The following is a 12,238-nucleotide window of genomic DNA, read 5'->3' on the forward strand; positions in this document are numbered from 1 at the left end:
ACCCCTCATGTCAACCTTTTGTTATCCCGGTCTGACGATCACCAGGTATGCCGCGGACCGGCCCCGCCATGCTCGGGTACGTTGAGCCACAGTTGCGTGTTGTATCGCCACAAGGTGACCGGATCCAGTTCGTCGTTGTTCCTGGTCTTGAGCTCAAGCAGCACTACGCTTGTCCCTTACGGTGTCCTGGGCCACTAGGGTCCACTTCGGTGTAGAATCCCCACGGTCGCCTATGGACGTAGCACCGGGTACAGCCGTTGTGGTATGTGTAGGCTCTGCACGCCGCTACTGCTGCCACTGCCACTGCCACTGCCGCTAAACCTGTCGGGCCTGGGCACACCGGCGACTTTTGAGGCCCGCGATATCGGAGCCGGTAGGCGCAGAGCTTTGAGCTGCGGGAGAATGAGTCGAGACACCGGGCCCACGCCACGTATTGTCTCTTCGCTGAACACGCCCTTCAACCTGAGGCCGCCTACCACAGTGCCTATAATGGAGGACATGTGGGTCTTGTCCCACAGGAGCTCGTAGGCTCGGAGTGAGCGCTTTGACCTCAACAGTTGCAACAGCGGCTTCCTTGAGTGTCAACCCGTGGGACTCGGCGATTCTTCAGGTTTCTTACGGCACCTCGGCACCCACTCGAGCGTAACTGTGTGGGTTGGCGCTCAGGTCCCTAACGCTCTCGTGGAACATGTCCATGCTTATCATGTTGTGTTTGGCGCTACCGCTTCCTGTACAGCTTGATAGACTCGCGAGTCTTGGGATGCCCTGAACCTTGTACCAACGGTCGTCTGCGGTAGACTTTGCGCATAGGGTGCCGCCGACTCCACGGAACACGACATCGCCGGGTCTTGGAGCTTCATTGTTATACTAAAGTGCTAGGATCGTCGGCTCACTGGGTATAGCTGCGTGGTAGAAACTGCATTGCGAGTAAGTACCAACAAACCTACAAGAGCTGCAAGGATCCTTCTGAGCTATGCATCGGAATAGGAACCCGATGAACATCGGTGACTTCGGTAGCCCATACCAAGAAACTCCCGCCCTATTGAACGGAGCCGCTGTCCGCTTTTAAGGGTAAGCTGGGAGCGAGCGATCGGCCATCACCTCCTCTCATTGTGGGCTTCCTCACCATACCCAACAACATCCTGTACTTTATCGACAGCAACACGCACCAGGGCCATGGGATGTCCAGCCGCGGACTCTAACTCGGCCCAGGCTAAGCCCGAATACGTGTATGCTTACATCCACGCTGGATAGCTTTAATCACACTGGGGTGCCTGGCCATGGTCGTAGCGCATAGTGCCTCCAGCTATTTCACCACGAGCAAACTGAAAATGGACGACGTGCCAGATCCGTACAAGGTGCCGGGTCCAAGAGCACCAGGACCGTGGATCACGCCCTCCTATCATGATGAACATTGAGCTGTTCATGGCTTGATAGCGGGATGCATGGAGTTACTGTATCAACCGGCTGATCAGCAATGCTCAGAGGCTGCATAACATGGAGGTGCCATCGCCGTGTTCAACATCGTAATCTACGCCATGTAACGCGGTGACCATGGTCATGACCTCGACCGTTGTCAAGGAGAGACGCGACACTGTCCAGTTTGATGGTCAGAGCGATCCCGAACGCCGCAGCCTCCGTTCAAGACCACAGAAGCTACTACGAACAGTACAATACACCAATGTCGAAGATTCATCTAATCCTCGCTGACAGCCCCGTATTTACATTCACCAACGTTAGGTCGCCTATGTCACTATCAGGACCAAGTACATGCTCAACCGGGACAGAAAGCTCAGCAAACAAACACAATGTCCATAAGACTGTCTGCGCCCTAAACAACAGGACTCTGACAGATCACGAGAAGAAAAACTTGGCTGTGTCCACCGTGAAATGTGTCACCCGGAACGGATGCGATTGATAGGACCTCAAGAAAGTCGCTTTGACAGACCCTGTTTGTTGAGTTTACGCGACCGCACAATATCGGGACCTACTGGCCTTGTTGTTTTGCTACGTGGACCCTACACAAAAAGCACACACGACCTATCCCCAGAGACACCTGCTAGTGCAGCTGCCCGGCAAGTGGACCACAACGCATCGTTACTCAGCATCAAGCTTAGGTGAGGCTCCAGCCAAGAGTGAAGACCACAACCGCCTTTGCCAAAAGAGCTCAAGTGGCGACAGAGGAGCTGAGCCCTGGCGATCCTTGAAACGGTGCCCGCGGCGGTGATGAAAAAGCCCAGAGGAACACTGACAAAGCATCGCGAGCACATGTACGCATAAATGAAATGTGAATTGTTCCCATTGAAATAAAAAATAAAAGAAATATAAAAAAAATAAATCTGTGTCTCTCTAATTTCACTGATGTTTTCACTGAGTGGCTGCCATAAAGCTCACAGACCACATTTCATCAAAAACACATCCAACTGCTGGTAAAGCATCCATCTCTGTTTCCCCATTGCGTGAATTGGGTTTTAGGGCAGATAATGCCGCCGTTCTGCCAGCAGATGCCGGAAACCCATTTTCCTCGCATCCGTTAACCTCTTTGTGTTGTCCTTTGGGTCAGCAGTGACCCGCTCAGTTTATTTGACTTTTGCATTGGCCTGGTGCGCTTCGGTCTTTCTGACCCACACGCTATTTCGCTGGTATTTCTCTCTGCTACCGCTGCTCTGGCCTTCGGTCCTTTCTGACCTACACACATTCCGTGGTATTTCTCTGCTACCGCTGCCCTGGCCTTCGGGTCTTTCTGACCCACACGCTATTCCGTGGTATTTCTCTGCTACTCTGGCCTTCTGGTCTTCCTGACCCACACGCTATTCCTGGTATTTCTCTGCTACCGTCTGGCCTTCGGTCTTTCTGACCCACGTACAAGTCCGTGGTATTTCTCTGCTACCGCGCCTGGCCTTCGGTCTTCTTCTGACCCACACGCTATTCGTGGTATTTCTCTGCTACACGTGCCTGGCCTTGGTCTTTCTACCCACACGTTATTCTGGTATTTCTCTGCTGCTAGCGCCCTGGCCTTCGGTCTTTCTTGACCCACAGCTATTCCGTGGTATTTCTCTGCTACCGCGGCTCTGGTTCGGGTTTCTGACCCACACGCTATTTGGTATTTCGCTACCGTGGGCTGTCTCTCTCGCACGACCGTTATTCTGGTATTTTGCTACCGCTGCCTGGCTTCGGGTCTTCTGACCACATATCGGTATTCTACGCCGCGGGTTTTTTTCTGACCCACACGCTATTCGCGGTATTTCTCTGCTACCGCGTCTTGGCTTCGGTCTTTCGACCCACACGTATTCGTTGGTATTTCTCTCGAGCTCCTTCGTCTTTCTGACCCACACTATTCCCAGTATTTTCTCACCGCTGCTCTGGCCCTCTGGTCTTTCTGACCCACACGTATTCCTGGTATTTCTTGCTACCGCTGCTCTGGCCTTGGTCTTTCCGAACCCAACCTATTCCTGGTATTTCTCTGCTACCGGTCCTGGCCTTGTTTCTGACACACGCTATTCCTGGTATTTCTCTGCTACCCCTGGCGGTCTTCTGACCACGCGTATTCCTGGTATTTCTCTGCTAACCGCTGGCGGTCTCTTCTGACCCACACGTTATTCCGGTATTTCTCGCTACCGCGCCCTGGCTTCGGTCTTTACCACAGTATTCGTATTCTCCTACCGCACACCCCGCTGCTCTGCCTTCGGGTCTTTCTTCTGACCCACACACGCTATTCCGTGGTATTTCTCTGCTACCCGGTCTGCCTTCGGTCTTCTACCCACACTATTCCGCATGGTATTTCTAGCGCTCTGCTTCGTCTTTCCTGCCCACACCTATTGGTATTTCTCTGCTACCGCTCTGGCCTTCGGTCTTCACCTCACACCGCTATTCTGCGGTATTTCTCGCTACCGCGCCTGGCCTTCGGTCTTTCTGACCCATGTATTTCGGTATTTCTCGCTACCACGGGCTGGCCTTCGGTCTCTGACCCACGCTATTCCTGGTATTTCTGCTACCGCCTGGCCTTCGGTCTCTCTTCTGACCCACGCTATTCCTGGTATTTCTCTGCTACCAGCCTGGCCTGGTCTTTCTGACCCACGTATTCCGTGGTATTTTCTACCGCGGCCTGTTCGGTCTTTCTGACCCATCGTATTCGGTATTTTCTGCTACCGCGGCTCTGGCCTTCGGGTCTTTCTGACCCAACGTATTCCTGGTATTTCTCGCTAGGCCTTGTTTCTTCTGACCCACACCTATTCCGTGGTATTTCTCTGCTACCGCTGGCCCTGGCCTTCGGTCTTTCTGACCACGTATACTGGTATTTCGCTACGCTGGCCTTCGGTCTTCTGACCCACGCGTTATTCCGCGGTATTTCTCTGCTACCGTTCTGGCCTTCGGTCTTTCTGACCAACCACCATATTCCGTATTTCTCTGCTACCTGCCCTGGCCTTCGGTCTTTCTGACCCATCGCCATTATCTGGTATTTCTCTTGCTACCGTGTCTGGCTCTTCGGTGGTCTTTCTCTTGACCCTCACACGTTATTCCGTGGTATTTCTCTGCTACCGCGGCTCTGGCCTTCGGTCTTTCTGACCCACACGCTATTCCGTGGTATTTCTGCTACCGCTGCTCTGGCCTTGGTCTTTCTGACCCACACGCTATTCCGTGGTATTTCTCTGCTACCACGGGCCCTGGCCTTCGGTCTCTTCTGACCCACACGTTATTCCTCCCGGTATTTCTCTGCTACCGCCCTGGCCTTCGGTCTTTCTGACCCACACGTTATTCCGGTATTTCTCTGCTACCGGCTGTCTCTGGCCTTCGGTCTTCTGACCCACAACTTATTCGGTATTTCTCTGCACTACCGCTTGGCCTCGGTCTTCTGACCCACCCGTATTTCGCTGGTATTTCTCTGCTACCGGGCCGGCCTTCGGTCTTTCTGACCCACGCTATTCCGTGGTATTTCTCTCTGCTACCGGCCCTGGCCTTCGGTCTTTCTGACCCACGCTATTCCTGGTATTTCTGCTACCGGCTCTGGCCTTCGGTCTTCTGACCCACGTTATTCCGGTATTTCTCTGCTACCGCGTCTGGCCTTCGGTCTTTCTGACCATTATTGGTATTCTGCTACCGCCTGGCTTGGTCTTTCTGACTTATCCATACTGGTATTTTCGCTACTGGTCTGGCCTGGTCTTCTACCCACCATTCTGGCATGCCTCCTTCGGTCTCACCCACGCTATTCCTGTATTTCCTAGTTTGGCTTTCTTCTGACTATACTCGTATGTCTCTACGCGGCCTGGCCCGACCCACCGTTATTGGTATTTCTTCGTACAGCTGGCCACCCATAACACATACCTGGCCTGCACCCGCCTCTTCGGTCTGACCCACACCCTACGGGGTACTCTGCTACACGTCAGGCTCGGTCTTTCTTCTGACCACACGCTATCCGTGGTATTCTCGCCACCGCGGCGGCCAGGCCACTTTCCTACCCACACGCATCGGCAGCCAAAAAAAAAAAAAATTCAAAAAAAAAAAAAAAAAAAAAGAACAAGAAGAAGAAGAAGAACAACAACAACAACAACAACAACAACAACAACAAGACAAAGACAAAGAGGGCCAAGACGAGGGAGGAGCAGGACGAGGAGCAGGATGAGCAGGGACGAGGAGGCGCGAAGGTTCGTGTCCAAAAACGGTGAAATAGAATGGTCCTCGACGACGTATCATCCCGGCGCCCTCGACCTCGCCGCACGCCCGCCCGAATACGAAGAGGAGGAAGAGGACCAACAACTGGACGATGAACGACAACAACATGACCAAGACGGCGACGACGAGGAGCAACAACAGGCTCCAGAGAGCCCCGGACCCACCGAGTACGCGACCACACGCGTCCGAGACATACTCTCCACGTTCGACCTGTTGGTCACGCGGCGGCATACTAGAGATCGCGGTGACGCCACGAACCTCGAGGGCCCCAGGAAATGCGGCACGACTGGAAAATGGACGGTCGCGACGGAGTCTGCGCGGCTACCTCGGGCTGATGCTCCTGCGCCGGCGTGTACAGGTCCCGAAACGAGGCCCTGAGAGGCCTGTGGCACGCGAGGCGGGGGCCATTTTTCCGCGCCACAATGTCGCTGAAGCGATTCCACGCGCTCTCGCGACTGCTGCGATTCGACGACCGCGAGACGAGAGGCGCCAGACGAGCCTCGGACAAACTGGCGGCCATACGAGACGTGTGGGACGCCTGGGTGCGGCGTCTGCCTCGCCTCTACAACCCGGGCCCCGACGTGACTGTGGACGAGCAGCTGGTTCCCTTTCGAGGTGAGTGTCGTCGTCGGGTCTGGGAACTCGCTGGCCATCGGCGGCGGGGCTCAATCCGAGCGCGCCGGCTGGATAAACAGCAGCGGCAGCAGCAGCAGCAGCAGCAGCAGCAGCAGCAGCGGCGGTTGTCTTTCACAGAGTGGTCGGATAGAGTGGTCGGATAGCTTGCAGCGCAGCCCTCCCACGGACGCTGTACTGCTACATAATGTGTGCATGTGGCCACCTGACCAGAGTTTGGTTTCTCCGGCCGCTGCTGCTGCTGCTGCTGCTGCTGTTTATCCAGCCGGCGCTGCTGCTCAAAAGCCCTCCAAACGACGGGGGAGTTGCCCGACTCGACCCTGTGGCATGCTACCCCGTAGTGAGGCAATAGCCTCTTGAGTCGGCGGCGGTTTGAGCTTCGTCGGTGACTTTCAAATAGTAGGCCAGGGTCCGGGGACCCGAAGGGCGAAGCGGCGTGTGACATGGAATAACATAGAATAAGAGAGGGTCCCGGGGACCCGAAGGACAGAGGCCGCGAGGCCAGTAGCAAATGCATAGAATCACAATAAGCCAGGGTCCCCGGGACCCGAAGGACGAGGCCGCGAGGCTAATACAAAACGTGAATAAACTAAACAAGTTCCCGTGACACGAAGGACAATACAAGGGTTAAATGAACACTGCTGGACTTTCACAGGAAATCAGTGTTGTAGCATTTTCCCAAACAACTGCAGAAAATAGTGACACAGCTCCCAGCTACGAAGCTACAGTGAAGATTTCTGCTAAACACATGGTGTAAATGACAACTTTTCAGGTCATTGTGGCTTGTCTGGACATTTAAAAACTTGGATTACGATAGACAAGCAGTATGAAGGACTTTTTATGTTTTTGTAAAGTTGTTTTTTAACAAAAGACTTTTGAAACAAAGCCGCTGTTGACTACGGTTGTTTGGGAGGATGCGGCAAGCTGTTTTCATGTGAAACTCCAGGAGTGTTTTGTGAACTGAAAAAAATAACCTGACCTTCTTTCAGAATGAGGATTAAGTAATGACTGATTTTTAATTTAAAGTGAGCTACCTTTTTAAAGAAAAGTAATTTACATTTTCTATGAGACATTATAGTTGAAGGTTTTTACCCAGAAAAGATGTTGAAGGGTGATAGGAGAGGATAGGAGAAGAGCATGCCTGTTTTTTTGCATGTGCACCTGAGCGTCTTGGTACCTGTGTGTCTGTGTGTCTGTGAGAAGAGGAGAGCAGAAGAGTGTGGCTGCTTTGTTGCTCAAATTCAACGTGACTATTCATTTAGCCGTGTTACAGTCTGCACATAAGTAGCAGTTAATGTGGACAAAACTGCCATATGGGATGTTAAAGTTAAAGTTTACCATGAAGATTGTGTGTTTCTATGTGGGAGGGTGTGTTGTAGGAACTAGCCCACAGCAATGTGTATGTGTTTCACTTCAGGTAGGATTTACATTCTTCTTAAAAACCGTTTCATATTTGTGAAATCTTTATTCTTTTTATGAAAATGCAATGGGGTGGGTTTCACCTTTTTTGTCTTTGGCTTTATGCCTGTGTGCCTGTGTTTAGCTGCGTCTTTCATGAGAGCAGAGGAGTGTAGAAGAGCTTGCCTGCTATTTTCTTGCTTGCCTGTGAGTAGCTGGGACAGTCAGCCAGCGGTCGGATAGTCAGCCAGCTCTCGGACAGCCAGCCAGCGGTCGGACAGTCAGCCAGCGGTCGGATAGTCAGCCAGCTCTCGGACAGCCAGCCAGCAGTCGGACAGTCAGCCAGCGGTCCGATAGTCAGCCAGCTCTCGGACAGCCAGCCAGCAGTCGGACAGTCAGCCAGCGGTCGGATAGTCAGCCAGCGGTCGGATAGTCAGCCAGCGGTCGGATAGTCAGCCAGCGGTCGGATAGTCAGCCAGCCAGCGGTCGGATAGTCAGCCCACACTCTGAGAGTGCGCCTGTGTGTAGCTGTGTGAAGCTCTGTCTGTCACGAGAGAGGAGGAGTGTAGAAGAGCGCACCCTGCTATTTTGGCTGCATGCCTGAGAGGCTTTATGCCTGTGTGTAGCTGTGTCTGTGAGGACAGGAGAGAAGAGGGGAAGAGTGTACACTGCTATTTTCCATGCGTGCCTGAGGCGCTTTATGGCTGTGCCTGGCTCACCCGTGCTGGAGGCTACGATGGTCACCTCTTTATCATTGACACCGTCACACTTCAATTCAGGTAGGATTTACATTCTTCTTAAAAACACAGTTTCATATTTGTGAAATCTTTATTCCATTTCTGAAAATGCAATGGGGTGGGTTTCACCTTTTTTGTCTTCATCTGTAGACACATTTCATTGAACAAAGCACCCAATGGAAACAGTATTTATTTAAAAAATAAAAAACTGAAAAGGCACTGTTCCAAATTAGTATGTACAACAGGGTTTCAAAGCATCTTATAGGTTGTAAAGAAGTGTAAATGGTCCTTTGCTGAATTTGCAGTATTGCCCTGTTGAAATGACTGTGCCTGTGTGTGTCTTGTGATATCGTGAGAGGCTTTTCTTTGTAGCAGGTGGGGTGTAGGGCAGAGACAAGCCAAAAAGTTGTTGCAGGCAAACAGAGGTTTTATTTTAAGCAGTCTTTTCAGAAAATAGTCCAACGAAAAACAGTAACTCAAACTCAAAAACGTACTGGGAGTAAAACGACTAGGTTTAGCAAAGTCCTGGTAGCTTAGGTTCTTTCCCCATGACCTCTGCCATTCTTCTCTCTGCCTTTGCACTCTTTGTCTTCTTCCAGTGCATGAGCACCTGCAGTAATCAACAGGCTGAGGCATTTGCACCTCCCCTGTGCAGTGCATTCTGGGACTTGTAGTGTGGGTGGCGGCCATTTGGTCACTGGGTAGCCACTCCTCTAGAGGAAAATGGCGCGTCCCCCTACCACACGTCCCCTTGTGATGCCACAGTGTGTGTCTGTGAGAAGAGGAGAGCAGAAGAGTGTGGCTGCTTTGTTGCCTCTTTGTGGCTCAGATTCACTGTGACTATTCATTTAGCCGTGTTACAGTGTGCATAGTAGCAGTTAATGTGGACCAAAGTCTGACTACAGTCTGCACAGTCTATTTGTTTACAGCCTTCACAGGATGAGAGCCGTCTGCTAGCTTTAGTTTTCAGCTGCAAAGATGTATGTGTATGTATGTGTGAGTGTCCATATCATTGTTACAGAAATACAACATTTACAAAGACACATGTTGAATTTGTACATCCTTTTATTTTACTGCAAAGCACATATTTTAGGGAAAAAAAATAAAGTTGTGTGAATGATAAAGAGGTGACCTTTGTAGCCTCCAGCACGGCCGAGCCAGACCTTTGTTGCGTCAAACGCGAGACACTACAACTTGAATGTCTAATTCACAACATGTCCTCTTTCTGGCTCAAGCTCACCATGAGTATTCGTCTTGCAGTCTAGGCTGTTTGTTTACAGCCTTTAGGGGATGAGAGCCGTGCTAACTTTAGTTTTCAGCCGCAAAGATCTATGTGTATGTATGTGCGAGTGTCCTCCGTAAGTGTGCCCCACTCTGCTGGGGTGCTGTGCTCCTGCTGTACTCTGCGGCTGTGCTTCATGCAACCAAGGACAGCAGAAGTCTGTTCATTCGAAGTCTGCACATACGCAAAATAGTGTAAATAATAGCCATACGTGTGTATAGTTTTTCTAGGAGTGTGTTGATCATTTGGAAAATGAGTGTAAAGCAGTGAGTTGTGTTGACAGTTCGCAAAGAGTGCTGTGCAGTGGATTGTACCTACAGTTTTGCAAAGTGTGTGTTACAAAATTGCAAACTGAGTGCAAAGCACGGTTTGTGCTTTAAGTTTTGCAATCTCAGTGAGTGGTTTTGCTATAAGTATTAATAGTTTTAGAAGTGGTGGTGCTATGACAATCACGGTTAGGGTTTAAGCATTAAGAAAAAACTGTAAGAATCCTAACTATACAGTGTATTATTAAGTCAAATTAAAACATACCACAAAAAGTCAATGAATCTGTAACAACAGAGGTGCAACACAGCAGAAAGATCAGACTTCCTCCAAATGGCCAGTAATCATGTAATCTGGATCTGCTCCTGGAGGGGACACACACAGAGAGAAAATATTACTGAAAGGTCTTTACTGTAAAAAGTAGGATTTTATTTATAGTTCATTTTAAATGAACACTGCTGGACTTTCACAGGAAATCAGTGTTGTAGCATTTTCCCAAACAACTGCAGAAAATAGTGACACAGCTCCCAGCTACGAAGCTACAGTGAAGATTTCTGCTAAACACATGGTGTAAATGACAACTTTTCAGGTCATTGTGGCTTGTCTGGACATTTAAAAACTTGGATTACGATAGACAAGCAGTATGAAGGACTTTTTATGTTTTTGTAAAGTTGTTTTTTAACAAAAGCCTTTTGACACAAAGCTGCTGTTGACTACGGTTGTTTGGGAGGATGCGGCAAGCTGTTTTCATGTGAAACTCCAGGAGTGTTTTGTGAACTGAAAAAAATAACCTGACCTTCTTTCAGAATGAGGATTAAGTAATGACTGATTTTTAATTTAAAGTGAGCTACCTTTTTAAAGAAAAGTAATTTACACTTCACTAATTTACACTTCACTTCAGGTAGGATTTACATTCTTCTTAAAAACACAGTTTCATATTTGTGAAATCTTTATTCCATTTCTGAAAATGCAATGGGGTGGGTTTCACCTTTTTTGTCTTCATCTGTAGACACATTTCATTGTACAAAGCACCCAATGGAAACAGTATTTATTTAAAAAATAAAAAACTGAAAAGGCACTGTTCCAAATTAGTATGTACAACAGGGTTTCAAAGCATCTTATAGGTTGTAAAGAAGTGTAAATGGTCCTTTGCTGAATTTGCAGTATTGCCCTGTTGAAATGACTGTGCCTGTGTGTGTCTTGTGATATCGTGAGAGGCTTTTCTTTGTAGCAGGTGGGGTGTAGGGCAGAGACAAGCCAAAAAGTTGTTGCAGGCAAACAGAGGTTTTATTTTAAGCAGTCTTTTCAGAAAATAGTCCAACGAAAAACAGTAACTCAAACTCAAAAACGTACTGGGAGTAAAAAGACTAGGTTTAGCAAAGTCCTGGTAGCTTAGGTTCTTTCCCCATGACCTCTGCCATTCTTCTCTCTGCCTTTGCTCTCTTTGTCTTCTTCCAGTGCATGAGCACCTGCAGTAATCAACAGGCTGAGGCATTTGCACCTCCCTGTGCAGTGCATTCTGGGACTTGTAGTGTGGGTGGCGGCCATTTGGTCACTGGGTAGCCACTCCTCTAGAGGAAAATGGCGTCCCTCTACCACACGTCCCCTTGTGATGCCACAGTGTGTGTCTGTGAGAAGAGGAGAGCAGAAGAGTGTGGCTGCTTTGTTGCCTCTTTGTGGCTCAGATTCACTGTGACTATTCATTTAGCCGTGTTACAGTGTGCATAGTAGCAGTTAATGTGGACCAAAGTCTGACTACAGTCTGCACAGTCTATTTGTTTACAGCCTTCACAGGATGAGAGCCGTGCTAGCTTTAGTTTTCAGCTGCAAAGATGTATGTGTATGTATGTGTGAGTGTCCATATCATTGTTACAGAAATACAACATTTACAAAGACACATGTTGAATTTGTACATCCTTTTATTTTACTGCAAAGCACATATTTTAGGGAAAAAAAATAAAGTTGTGTGAATGATAAAGAGGTGACCTTTGTAGCCTCCAGCACGGCCGAGCCAGTATCGGACAGCCAGCCAGTTCTCGGACAGTCAGCCAGCGGTCGGATAGTCAGCCCACACTCTGAGAGTGCGCCTGTGTGTAGCTGTCTGCAGCTCTGTCTGTCAGGAGAGAGGAGGAGTGTAGAAGAGCGCACCTTGCTATTCTGGAGTGACTTCCAGATGTCAGCTTCTGGAGTCTGGTGTAATGGCGCTCTCTGGTGGTGAACTGTGGGATCTACAAGCAGAGCTGCAGACACAAAT

General features: G+C 49.6%; 1 pseudogene; it reads left to right on the forward strand.

Moving 5' to 3' along the window:
- Positions 1-5,616: 5,616 nt before the first annotated feature.
- LOC120548862 overlaps positions 5,617-12,238 on the forward strand; it is a 79,966-nt pseudogene continuing 73,344 nt past the window's right edge.

The sequence above is a fragment of the Perca fluviatilis genome, chromosome 20 (assembly GCF_010015445.1).
Source record: "Perca fluviatilis chromosome 20, GENO_Pfluv_1.0, whole genome shotgun sequence".
Lineage (NCBI taxonomy): Eukaryota > Metazoa > Chordata > Actinopteri > Perciformes > Percidae > Perca > Perca fluviatilis.